This window comes from Charadrius vociferus, unplaced genomic scaffold (genome assembly GCF_000708025.1).
Source record: "Charadrius vociferus isolate BGI_N301 unplaced genomic scaffold, ASM70802v2 scaffold320, whole genome shotgun sequence".
Lineage (NCBI taxonomy): Eukaryota > Metazoa > Chordata > Aves > Charadriiformes > Charadriidae > Charadrius > Charadrius vociferus.
Genome location: NW_009646501.1, coordinates 306,549 through 318,969, shown reverse-complemented (window position 1 = coordinate 318,969; position 12,421 = coordinate 306,549). Strand labels below are relative to the sequence as shown.

At 41.1% G+C, this 12,421-nt stretch overlaps 1 protein-coding gene across 1 annotated transcript in view; it reads right to left on the bottom strand.

The window, feature by feature from the left end:
* The window catches only part of PTPRT (protein tyrosine phosphatase, receptor type, T), a gene marked incomplete at its 5' end in the record, with an annotated part of 340,319 nt that overhangs the window by 178,595 nt on the left and 149,303 nt on the right, over nucleotides 1-12,421 (bottom strand). The window lies entirely within an intron of this gene.

Genomic DNA, 12,421 nt, shown 5'->3' with positions numbered 1-12,421 from the left:
GTGCCATCACTGAGGAAGAACTTACGCCACAAAAAGCTGTATGCAGGAGCATGAAATGACAGAACAAGCCTGGCCTGTGCATTGAATTTGAGTGTTTGAGTCCCTTGAGTATGAATGCTCACAGAGATCCGTCTATAGCCAACCAGAGACAGAGGGAAATAACTCTCAATCACTAGTGATAATCTGCTTTTATCTCTAAAACTTTCTTTTCCTAGTCCAAAACCAAAACAGTAATCAAACGGGAATAAAAGGAGTTTTCTTTGATGAGCGTGTCATGCCGATGAAAGGCAGCAGAAGCCCTTTCTGTAGACAAGAACCATAAACATTAACAGACGTTGGTATTTGGAGCTTCTCTCTGTTGTGTGTCAGTCCTCAAAGGGGTATTTTTATGAATGAAATTCCGCGTGGGAAGCGAAGGTGCTGCTTCGTTTCTGCCAGTGCTTTGTTGGAGCTGAGCTGGCCGGGACCTGCCCCCAGCGGGTGGTCGCCGTGACCTTGGGCCTGCAGCCAATTTCACGCCTGTTCCCTTGGACCACGCTTGACCTACGCAGCAGCTCTGCCTGTGCCTCCCCCATCTGGACCCGACCCTTTCTTACCAACTTGACTTGCTGGCTTGACCTCAGGCCTGCCTCACCGCTGTGGGCTTGGTGGCGATCTGGACTGTCTCCTGACGCTAATTACAGTTGCCAGACACACTGGGCTGATCCTGCCCGGGCGCTGTGGGACCGTGCCTGTGGCAGCGAGGGCACCGCCACCTCCCTTGGCTCCGGCTCATCGGCCCCAGTGGAGCAGCCCCACTGCTACTCCTGAAAGCTTCTGTATTTGCCATTGAATTCTGAGATTATGACAAGCCATAAGGTTGCTTTTATTAATATATCTGTAGTCTTTTCATTTAGCATTTCCACGCTGCTTTTTGTCGCCTTTGAAGTTTTAGCAAGCTGTTGTTTAGTTTGTTTTCATCATTTTTAATAGGAAGGTCTCAACTTTGTATTCAGACGCTATTTTGTCCATAGCAGGCAAAGCTTTTGTCAGCTGATAATCATAGACATCGGTGTGTTTATAGTGACCTATTTAAAATCTCAAATCATTGTAACAGGATGGGAAGCGATTTAAAAGGCACTTCTCAGAAGTGTTATTCAAAAAGTATAACGGTCCCAATTTGTCAAAAATGCAAGTTTGCCCTTTAGTGCAGACCTAGTACATAAAACAGTCTTCAGACAAACTCCTTTCAAAATAGCTGCTCCAAAATAGCTTTCCATTGCTGACATTGAAAACACGCTTCGCCCCGAGTTCAGAGGGCAAACATTTTGCTTCAGCCTGCTCAAGAAAGGAAAGTTGATTGTCTCCAGCTCCAGCAGCCCCATCCACTGCTCTGCAGATTTGAACGTGCCGTTAAGGTGTCTTCAATCTTTATAGATTTTCATAAGCAAGGAGGAAGAGCAGGGCAGGAATAGCTGAGGAAGGAGATGCCTGTGCTGGTACCGCAGCTCAGCATATGCTCCAACGTGAGGGCCGCTGTCAAGTCCCTGAGGTTTCCACGTGGCTTCCAAAATGTTTTAGATTGTGTTTCAGTACGAGCGCTGCCCAGGGTCGGTAACCTTGGAGATAAATTGTTCATGAATCAGCAAATAGTTGCGGGTGTTCTTAAGATTTTCTGAAGTGAGGTATTTACATCCTTATATAATCCTAAGAGGAAACAGGTGGCTCCTCAATGTGCTTATGGCTTTTTCAATTACATGCTCAGGCTCACAGAACGAGGGCTCAGGGGTGGGCGGTTAGCGGCTGTGTAATTGCCCTGCTATGGCAGGCACAGTGACAAAAGCACCGAAATCTCCCTTACTAAACAGGAATGCATCAATGCATTGGTTTGCCCTATGCAATTTGTAGTACGGTATTTGTCTTGAATAGCTTCCGTTTGCATTTGAATGCAGTTATTTCTATCTATTTTCACACGTTATTTTGCATTCAAATTATAGGAACTTGTATGCACATTATGCTACAGACTAAACAATATAAAAGAGGCGTGTGCTGGAATACACGGAGCAACTGAAAAACAAGAAATAGGTCTAATGTTCTCGCTTTTCTCCCAAGGTAACAGAAAACTCTCTATCCCAGATGTGCACTATGCAGACAGTACCGAGATCACTGCATCAGAAAAATGACCAAAGAATGAAAAACCTCAGGGTTCGGAAGCAACACATTCAATATTATTTCATCAAAGGGGCCTTAAAGAGTACACGCAAGCAGTGATGTAAGGAAGGGTTCGTTGGCACTCCGCCATGGATGCTTTCTAATGGTCCCTGGATGATGCCTTGGCTATTTCTCTGTTGCAATCAAGGTAAAGGCACTCAGATTTGCTCACTACGAGTTTCAGGAGTTCTGGAGACTGAAAGGACACCTGTAAATTAGTAGCTATTGACCTGTGATTGACCTTCAATGTGCGATCAATAGCATGGATAGTACCAGAAGGGATAAGACTAAAGATGGAAATTCTTGGAAAAAGTACCAATGAAATCAATCACATCATGACTGGAAGTCCTCAAATCACATGTTACAACACATATACTCTTAAATATAGCTTTTCCTTAGAGGTTGTTTTTTTTTGGCCACCTGTTATCCAAAGACTTTTAACTCAAAAAATTGCTCTAAACTGAACAAGCTCAAGCATGTGGTACTCCTACACAATAAGCAAAGGCACATGCCATCACACATTGCTCAAATTATATGTCACATCCATTACATTTCCATGTATGAGGTGCAGAAGCACAGTCACTATTCCTAAAGGAACAAGTTTTGATGTGATATCCTTCTAACTTGCCAACACAAATACTCATATTGCTATGGGGTCTTCGACATCAACAAATAACAGAAAAAGTGACAGAAAAAGATAAAATATGCGTCTTTTTCCAAAGCACTCTGTTTACGTGAACAAAGAAGTTTGACTTAGAAATGCCTCAGGACCACAGATCATTAAGATAATCTCCTCTGCCTTTGTAAAGCATACTGTAGGAAATGATCTGGCACTGCAATTTCCATTCTAAGCTTAAATGCCCCAGGCAAAGAGGCTACTAATGCTAATACATTTCCCAAGACTGTGGTTTAATGGAATTAGTTTGCTTTTTTCTTTCTTAATTTCCATTCAGCTATTCATAGCTATATTCTTGGTATCATCCTACATTCTTCTTCACCCTAAGTGTTTACAAATGCCTAAATTATATACTTTCTTTTTTTCACTTTCTGCCCAGATGTTGCCCAATAGAGTCACAACATGTATGTCTAATTACCTCTTTACAGCTCACAATATCTCCTATTTCCCTGAGCATTTTGAGTGCTAATATTTCAAATCCTTCCAGTTTTCCAGCATCTCAAAGATAATAACCGATTACTGTAACGCATTCAGGAACATAGTTTCTCTCCTCCACCTCTCTTCATGCTTGGGACCAGAACATTAGATATGCCTCCTAACGTGTAAGATTGTTAGGGTCCAGAAGTTGTATCTGGAATATTATGTGAGTAAATGTGAAAAAAAAAAACATTCTAAATGCAAGTGGCAAAAGAAAGACAAGGAAAAAAAAATAATAAATCGGCTGGCAAAAACCACACTCTTGCTGAATACCAACATTTTAGTCATGTCAGGATCTGCAGCATTCTCCAAGTGCTCTGCCTGCAAAGTAAAACGAATGCAACAAATGAAATCATGTTACTTAGGAAAAGTCAGAAAACAATTTAAGTGAGGTTAAGTGAGCAACGAAAGATTCAATTCTTATCAAACAGCTATTTCGCTGTCTTTCAGGAAATTCTTGCACACAGGATATGTGTGTGTGAGGAAGATTTCTGGAAAAACCAAAGGAACTTAGCAGGTGCTCCATTCATGCTGGGAAACAGGCATTTACAAGCCTCTTTTTGCCCTCATTTTGGGCTCAGTATCACGAAATACTCAGGGGAAAAAAAAGTATTCAAAGACAAATTTTAGTGCAAAAAATTAGGCATTATTTTAGGAATATGAGTAAGCACAGAAAAATGTCACAAATAAATCATTAGGAAGCAAATTTAGAAATCAAACAGAGAGGGAGATGAGATGAGCGCCAGGCAGAACATTTGCAGAGCTGCAAGAGAAAGGGTAAGATGCTTCAAACACTGCAGGCGGAAACTGGGAGAGCTCGGAAGATACCTCTTTTTGGAAACGGCAAGGAAATTCTAATGTCTGCCTTTCAATCACTTACCCCCAAAACCCTTCCAAAGTTTGTTTATTCAAATGAAGCAGAACTTGGACCAAAATGTAACCAAAGACATTTAGCACATCCCAAATCTCAGTTCTAATTCTGAAACAGCAATTACATCTGTGCTGAGATCTGCCAGTTTGGCATAAAAAAAAAATATTGAAATGGATGATTCTGAATAACTTAGATTCAACTCAAAAGTTCTTGTGGTATTGTACATAATAACTTCATTTCTTTCGCTAATATTTAGCATAAAAAAAAGTAAGCACGCATCCTATCCTGAGAGCACGAGTTGAGCTTTTCCTGTTGATCTAAGAACTGTATGAAACTTCACCCTCTCTAAACACCAAGGAGCACAAGACCCTTCTTTACTCCCATTTTTATAGTGTCTAATTCTCTCATCCTTGCAAGAAGTTAATAATCTACTTTCTTCCGATATTTGTTTCACAGTCAAAAATCAGCACATGGTACACATCACTCATCGAAGCAATCAGAAGAACACACTCCAGTCAACACCATTTATCAATGTCAACTGGAAGAGCAATTATATTTCATCCAACCACAAATAAACCGAGAGGCATCACATCTTTGATGACGGGCAAAACTATCATCTGTATAGCTCTCATCAAGTCCCCACTAACACAAAATTGTACATGGGTGTTCGTGCTAGTCTAGGAATGCGTTACATTGGAGTAATCAGAAAACAAAATTTGAGAGAGACATTCTGGGGATGTTCACAGGAGCAGAGGGAAATTAAGAACATAAATCTTGAATGAATCAAAAGGGAAAAAACCATCAAAATGTATAATGGTTTGATTTGTCAAAATATACTACAATGGCTTGATTTTTTCAGATTTCCTCCATGCCTGTAAATCCAGATTAACTCCATTAACGTTACAGCTCTGGTGGGAAGCTGGATTCAAGAGAAAAGACTCTGATGTTGGTTGTTTTATGAAGCGAACACACAGACTCACAAAGCTATTAAACATTCAGCACTCTTCTCTGCTAATACCAACCACAGTATGCTTTATTGCCTAATGTTTATCTCAAAGTGGTACCCAGAGAATGCAGTTGAGGTTAACACACTTAGATGCGTACAGAGCTCAGTGAAGTCACAGGGGCTATCCAGTAGCTTGGAATATATTAAGAGAAGTCTTAAAGAGTTAAAGATAAAAATTGCAAGCAAGATGCATATGCATTCACCTACATTTTGTTACTACATACGAGGAGCACATTATTAGCTGGAATATATACATAATTCTTTGGTTTCTGAACAAATGTGAAGGAAATTAGAAGAAGGGACCAACAGGAACAAGACAAAGGGGAGAAAAAATTATTAATGTTTTCAATATTGTTCTACTGCCATCCGGGACCCCTAAAACCCACATTGTCCCTTTAGATTTTCTTCCTAAATTAGCACAATAAAGCCTGAAATGATCCTCTGATAGCACTCAATACACCTAATGTTGCAAGAACCCTAAAGCTTTCAGCCCCACCTTAGTCACATCTCATAAAATTCCCAATAAAACGACCCATTTTCCTTGTTTTTAATGTACAAGTCTAGTTCTCAACGGCAACAAAACACTCTAGGCAGCAAATTTCTAGGTATTAATGAATTTCTCAGGTGGTTTAAGCCACTTAATCTTTGGCCTCATGCCTTATAGTACCACCCAAGGCAGGTTATAATCACCCAGAAATACATTGCCTGATGTGCCTTTATTGCTTAATTATCAAGGTGAGATGCTCATATTTAATTAGGCATTTAATTATAAGCACACACCTCTCTAAGCATTACTACCAAAAAAGTTCACTTAGCTACAGAATATAATTTATCTTTTTTGTTGTTTCATTCTTGCGTGACATTAAACTATACTTTGGATCACAGTTTTTAATTTTGCCAAATGGATCTTGAAGCAGAAATTATATATCAAGCTTTGGCTTTCATGTATTAACGTCAGGTCAAATTGCAGGGCCCTCCTTAGCGAGTTTCCCTGTGCAGTCAACTCATAGCCAAAGCAAGGTTATCACAACCCCACCTGGTGGATTGAACCCAAACCCCTTTTGGGCGCAAGAAGGAAATCCCTTCCTCTGAACTGCCTGCCCTACTGCGCTCGTCTTGCTCGTGCTGAAGGAAGTTGTTTATCAAGTCGTGACCCGACCAGTGAAGATGTGGGTCTGTACATCAGCTCCAGCCGGGTGACGCACGCTCTCCCAAGCCCTTCCTCCTAGGGTTTATCAGCAGCTATAGAAGTACCCACTTTGCCAAAGTGCTGTCATTTCATTAATCAGCAGGCAGCAGCTACCTGTAAGGCACAGTGTGAGAAGACATACAGAAAAACAAGATAGGAAAGAACCTTGATATATTATAAACACCATAATTATCTTTATCCCAGACATTCCTGACAGGTAGCTTCCTAAACACTTCTTCAATGATGTGATGGCTGTACAACCTCTTCACACAATCCAGTCCAGTGCTCCAGTACCCCCAAAGTTAAAAAGTTTTTCTTGAAGCCTAAACTGAATCGTTCTTGCTGCTGTATGACCCAATTACTTCTATTCTGGTCCACTATACACACATGGAAGAGATTACTCTCTTCTTTCCTTTTATGTTCTTCAAGAATATTATGTTCTTAATGTGTTGTCATCCAGACACAACTGTTCTGGTGATTAAATCTCACCTTCCAGATGCGTGATCGTTCTTACTGCTTTCCTTTGGGCTCCTTCTGTTGCTTTCCACGTCTAACTTGGAAAAGGTGTCCAAAACTGGATTTGGCTCTTCAGTTGAAACCTTATTAAAGCCTTATTGCAGCCAAGAGATAACTACGTTAAGGGAAACTCTGCTCAAGAGCTTCTTATCACAAAGAAAAACAAAAACAAAACAGAAAAAAACCTTGTCAGGGGACAGAATAATCAAGCACGCAGATGCCTCATAGCCGTTCAGACAGACCTCCGGCAACATTTTTTTGCTAGGTAAAAAGGGTGATGACGGAGTCTGTTACTCTTTCAGCATATTCCAAACTGATTCAAACCAAGACACGTACTGCAAGGCTTCCACAGCCTCTCAAATGATGACTGCAGCATCTGACGTTTGCCTAGAAGCAACAGCCGAGAGTACCAGTGATATGGAGAAAGCCTTGGGGGATTACTCACTCAATTTTTCTATCATTTTGTGTTGTTCCCAAAACACCTGCTGGCCAGGTTTTCATGTTACACTTCAAAGACTGGTCTCCAGAGCGTAATGCTATCTCTTTAGGACCTGCTTCAACTATTACAACAAGTCACGTATCTAGGCAGGAGAGAGGAAAGCTGCTGGAAGAGCTCGAAGAGTTTGCTGTAAGAAGCCTGCCGTAAGATACGCACAGCCAGAAACGTAGCCATTGGGTGCCGAATTCGTTGCTTTTGGGGCTTTTCCCTGTGCTTTCCCTTCCTTCCTGGTTAACAGCTCACTCTCCTGAAAGAGAGCTCAGTTTGATCGTTTTAGACTGTAAGGTACGGAACAATGAACGCGTTCCAAGGACAGGTCTGCCCAGGTAACAGCACAGAAATAAGACTTGCATTTAGTTAATATCTCATTAACATATTTAACCAAAGACAGAGCAAGGCAGTCCCACAACACTGAACGAGTCAGAAGGGGCTGTTGTTTTTCTAGAATATCAGGAAAGCAGCAAGAACAGTCAAGCTTCAACCCTCATAGTTTGTGGTGGCTAAAATACTGATGATCCATTTCGACATATTTGCAAGACTCATATTTGCCAGATGCAATTAGTGAAAAAGGAGCAGTGTCTTTTTAACCAAGAGAGACACAAATGTTCTATTGCTCAAAAATATGGCAAGCTGGTATATTTGGAAGGAAAAACCCCACTAATATCCTACAGTGCCGTATGAGGGGAGACAACCGCAAGCCACATTTTCAGTCTGGACCAAGCAGAAGCACTTTAGGTGAGAGGCAATAAATCAAGGTGTGTTTACCTAATCAGTGACGGATGCTATTGATCTACCCTTGATGTTAATGCAGCTGTTCTGTACTGTCCCTTCTTCTCTTTTCATGCCCCTGTAACTACTACAGGTACAGGCTACACAGGGAAATACAGTCTTCCTCTTGTTCAAGTTACCACTTTTCCACTAAATACAGTGAACCGTAATGAGGTACTTCCATGTTACGCATAATCTGATGCAACACCACCCAACAGGTCACTCCACCAACCTTTGTCTCCTGTTCCCCTCTGTACATTTGCAGGTGATTTCTTGCAGCCCATCCACCAGTCCTGCAGCCAGCTGGAGGTTATTAGAAAGGATAACCCTCCCCATCTTCACTTCAAGCTTCCAAATTTACATAGAACTAAAGCATATAAAAACATTTTATCACCTTTCTTCTCTTCTCCCAGTATTTCAGGGCCCACGCTTCTCATTGCAGAAGCAAAAGCCATTCAAAGCTTATGGTACGTTGAACTACAGAGCTGCAAATGAGGCTCTTACTTTGGGGGCAATAACTGTCACCTCAAACCACATACTGTTGACATCTGTAGATTCTCCTTTTCTGTTTGTGTATTCTGGGTTGGGGTTTTTCTTTCTGCCAATTGCATCAAGAGGTATCACATTTGCATCGTAAAGAAAAATGTTATTAACTGTGTGACCACCAGTGTTTTACATCAAACAGCCCACTGGACTTACATGAGAAGTGGGAAACAGTCCCTAAAACCAAATGCATTGTCCCCGCCTAAAGCAGAGGCACCACATGTATTTTGAGCATCCGATACTGCAGACTAATGGCAAAAGTAGATTATGGAGACTGTGCGAAGGCACGGCAGAAAACCCACTGAACTTCAGTGCACTCTACCAGCCCCGGACTCTCACACACAGCTGAGTTTCTACATGTTTTCCAGTGATGCAGGCATAAACTTTGAGACGAGGTTTAACTACAGCACCTCTGGAATTGCATATATTATGGGTTCTGCAGTTAAAATACCAGTGGTCCTTCCTAACTCTACCCCTCTCCTCCCAAAACACACAATACACACCTATTTTTACACAACAGTAAAAAAGAAAAGAAGTCTTGGGATACACTTTCTACAAGAGATTTTCATTCAAAGCCCTGCAGTCAGCATGGGGGATAAAAAAACCTCTTTGAACAGCTCAGATGATTTACTTGCCATATAGGACAGCGAGTTTGATCTTTCAGCAATTATACATGTAATCCTTGTACTGCTTTAGGATGTGTGATCCGTTGTTTTTGACCCAGTGGGCATTCTTTGAAACGGTACTTGAATGAACTGTGTATTTTCCCCAAGAAGTACCTGAATTACATTTAGTGTTGTTGTGAGTATTAATAGGGAAAGGCACTTCTTATGTAGATAAAAGTTTAATTTGTAAAAGCACGTTCCAGGCCTGAAAGAAGAGAATAAAAAGACAAACCTGGCAATAATAAACAACCTCCTTCAGGCTGGAGAGAAAACACATGAATGTCCAAAAAAAAGGAAAAAAAGTTTCTACTGGGTCCTGATGCTCTTTGTCCACTTCAGAAGCAGCCCAGCTGCTATCTAATATAAAGACCTCTCCTGTACAGAGACTTCTGACTATATCACAAACAACAGGTAACAAAGCTTCTTGTGGGGTTTGGGTTTTTTTTTTTTTTTTCCATCTTAAATGAACACATATTCTCCAAACTTGTCACACCATGAGGCATAAAATTGGAGTCTGGAAGTTTTTAATTGTATTTTAACATTTATGAAATCTGACATCAACCTTTCTCATCCATATAGGCACAGAAATGCAGAATATACCCTTGCATATGAAGTTACAGAGAAGTTTTAATCAACCATAAGACTTGGAGACTCTGAATGCTTGTCAAGTTAGATTAGAATGGGAGTTATTAGGAATTTAAGGATGTATGTCATTAAAAAAACGTCAATGCTTCCTTAGCACTGCGTGCTACCTAAGATTTTATTCATGGTGTTCATGTTGTACCAACAACTTAAGCTAATTGCTACCAAAAGTCTTTTAAAATCATACCAATCTATCATGCCATTTATAATTAAATCACTGTTTTCTAAAGCAAGTTTGTCACAGCTTCAGTTCCAGCCACAGCTTAGGCACTCAGGTGGTCTCGTTGCCAGCTCCTGCTACCGCTCCTCCCTGGTGGACACTCACAGCCCTGTCTCTGAGCAGCAGGGTCAGAAGCTCCTTCCACCTCACTGGGACAAAGTCTGTTACAGCTGAGTTCAATCTGGCACACCATGACTGCTGAGCAAAGCACGTACCATCGTGTAACGTAAAAAGCAAGAAAGCAAAGTACCACTGCTGTAGGTCAAAACCATTTCAGAGAAATCTTCAATAAAAAACACCTGACACACAACACAAACTTCTTAAACACCCTAATCCTTCACTACAAACTCCTGAGAGATTTAGAGACAAATTTTAGTTCTGTGCTCCTTTGCATCCATGTACAAGTCCACCACCATGGCTCAAGGCTCTCCGAAGACCTCTCGCTCCTATGTCTTATTTCTTACACCAGAACAAAACACTGCACATGTTTTTTTTCCTAGCAAAACATAGTATAGAAAGAAATGATTTTTCCCCAAGTTCAGTTTTTACACCTAGATAATGGTATTGGCTTCCTACCCCATCTCGAGTGGAAAAAAAAAAAAAGACATAGAACAGTGGTTCAGCAACATACTAATCTACTTCCAATGATGATACTTTTCCATATACAGTCTGAATAGTCCTAGTAGCTTCAAAATTGCACTTGTCTTTCATAAACAACTCTAAAAATCAAGTATTTCATAATGTCAAATATAGATGTTCCTCGGATTTGTTATATACCTACAGTTCTTCTAGGGAAGAATACAACACGTGAGAAGACCAACGTACAGCACCTTGTCCTTCAGAAACAAAAGGTGTTTCAGAGTGGCCCCGTACTCTTTTGTCTCTAGTTTTAGTGAGACAATCTCCGTATCAAAGCAAGTTTAGGATGACAAGATAAAAAGTGGGCTCTGAAAAAAAAACTAACAAAAGGGACTTGCTGCACACAAAGGGTTCCATCCATGGAAACTGAAATAAGTTGTGACCCAATGTGAAGTCTGATGACATGGAATTCCTGCTCCCCACCATAGCAGGATTACAGAAACCCTTGGATGGAAGCAATAAGGATCCCCTCTGTCACTGCAGCTGGCTGGAGATGTCCCTTTGTAGACAGTACCCCTTAGTTTGGTGTTCTGCCTTGACCTACGTGCAACGGAAAAAACTTCAAACCAGCAGGTAGCTTCTTTGTTCCTTAATGTGAAGGACCACACGCTTAAATGAGCATCAGCTGACAGGAGAACATTTTTCACAAATTCTCAAAAAGGCACTGGAAAACTTGTTAAATAGAACAAGTGCAGCACCGGGCAGCAGAGACACACAGCAATGCTCCAGCATCTACCGCCTCATTTGGAAAGACATTTCCAACTAATCTAGCTTGGCAGAAGGAACCAATCTTACACAATCTTTCCTCTTCCTCTCAAACCAATCGCTTGTAAATACTCCCACATCCTTCTGACCTCGTGGTCAAGGATATTACTCTGCGGCCTTTGAAAGCAATAAAATCCTCAGAGGACAGGAGAAAAGCTTTTGGGGTAAGTCAAGGAAAAGGAAATAAGGTTTTCAGTTCAGGCAGTGAGAAAGGTAACTAGATCAAGGGACAATCTTGGGTGATTGCAAGAGCGGAACGGAAAGAAACAATGCTTTCCATTTATCATACCTTCCTATCTCCATTAATGCCAAAGGAGAGGTGTTAAATGCATTCAGCAGCTTCTGGGCAAGGTGCGTGTGTGAAAACTTAAGAGGAATTTTCTCATTTATAGAAGAAATAAAACCAGTGGATCACGCAGTGCACCGCTTCTGTAGGCCAAGCTGGCAGGGACACTACGCTAGCGGCAGCAGCACAGTTTTACAGGGTACAGCTATTAAACTGGTATTTTACTGTCAAGTTGTCAAAGCTCCTCCTTTTCTTCTTTTCACTCTTCTATCAGTTAAACACCAACAACTTCCCCTGAAACCACATATGTGGTGCTGGAGGCACTTGAGCAACGGGCAGAGAGATGAAAGCAATTTGAAAATTATCGGAAGAAACAAAAAATTCAACAGAAAGTATCTGAAGCTCAAGCGACTGAGATTTCCTTTCAAACAGCTTGCTATGGAGCGAGTTTCTCACCAGTGCAAGGCAG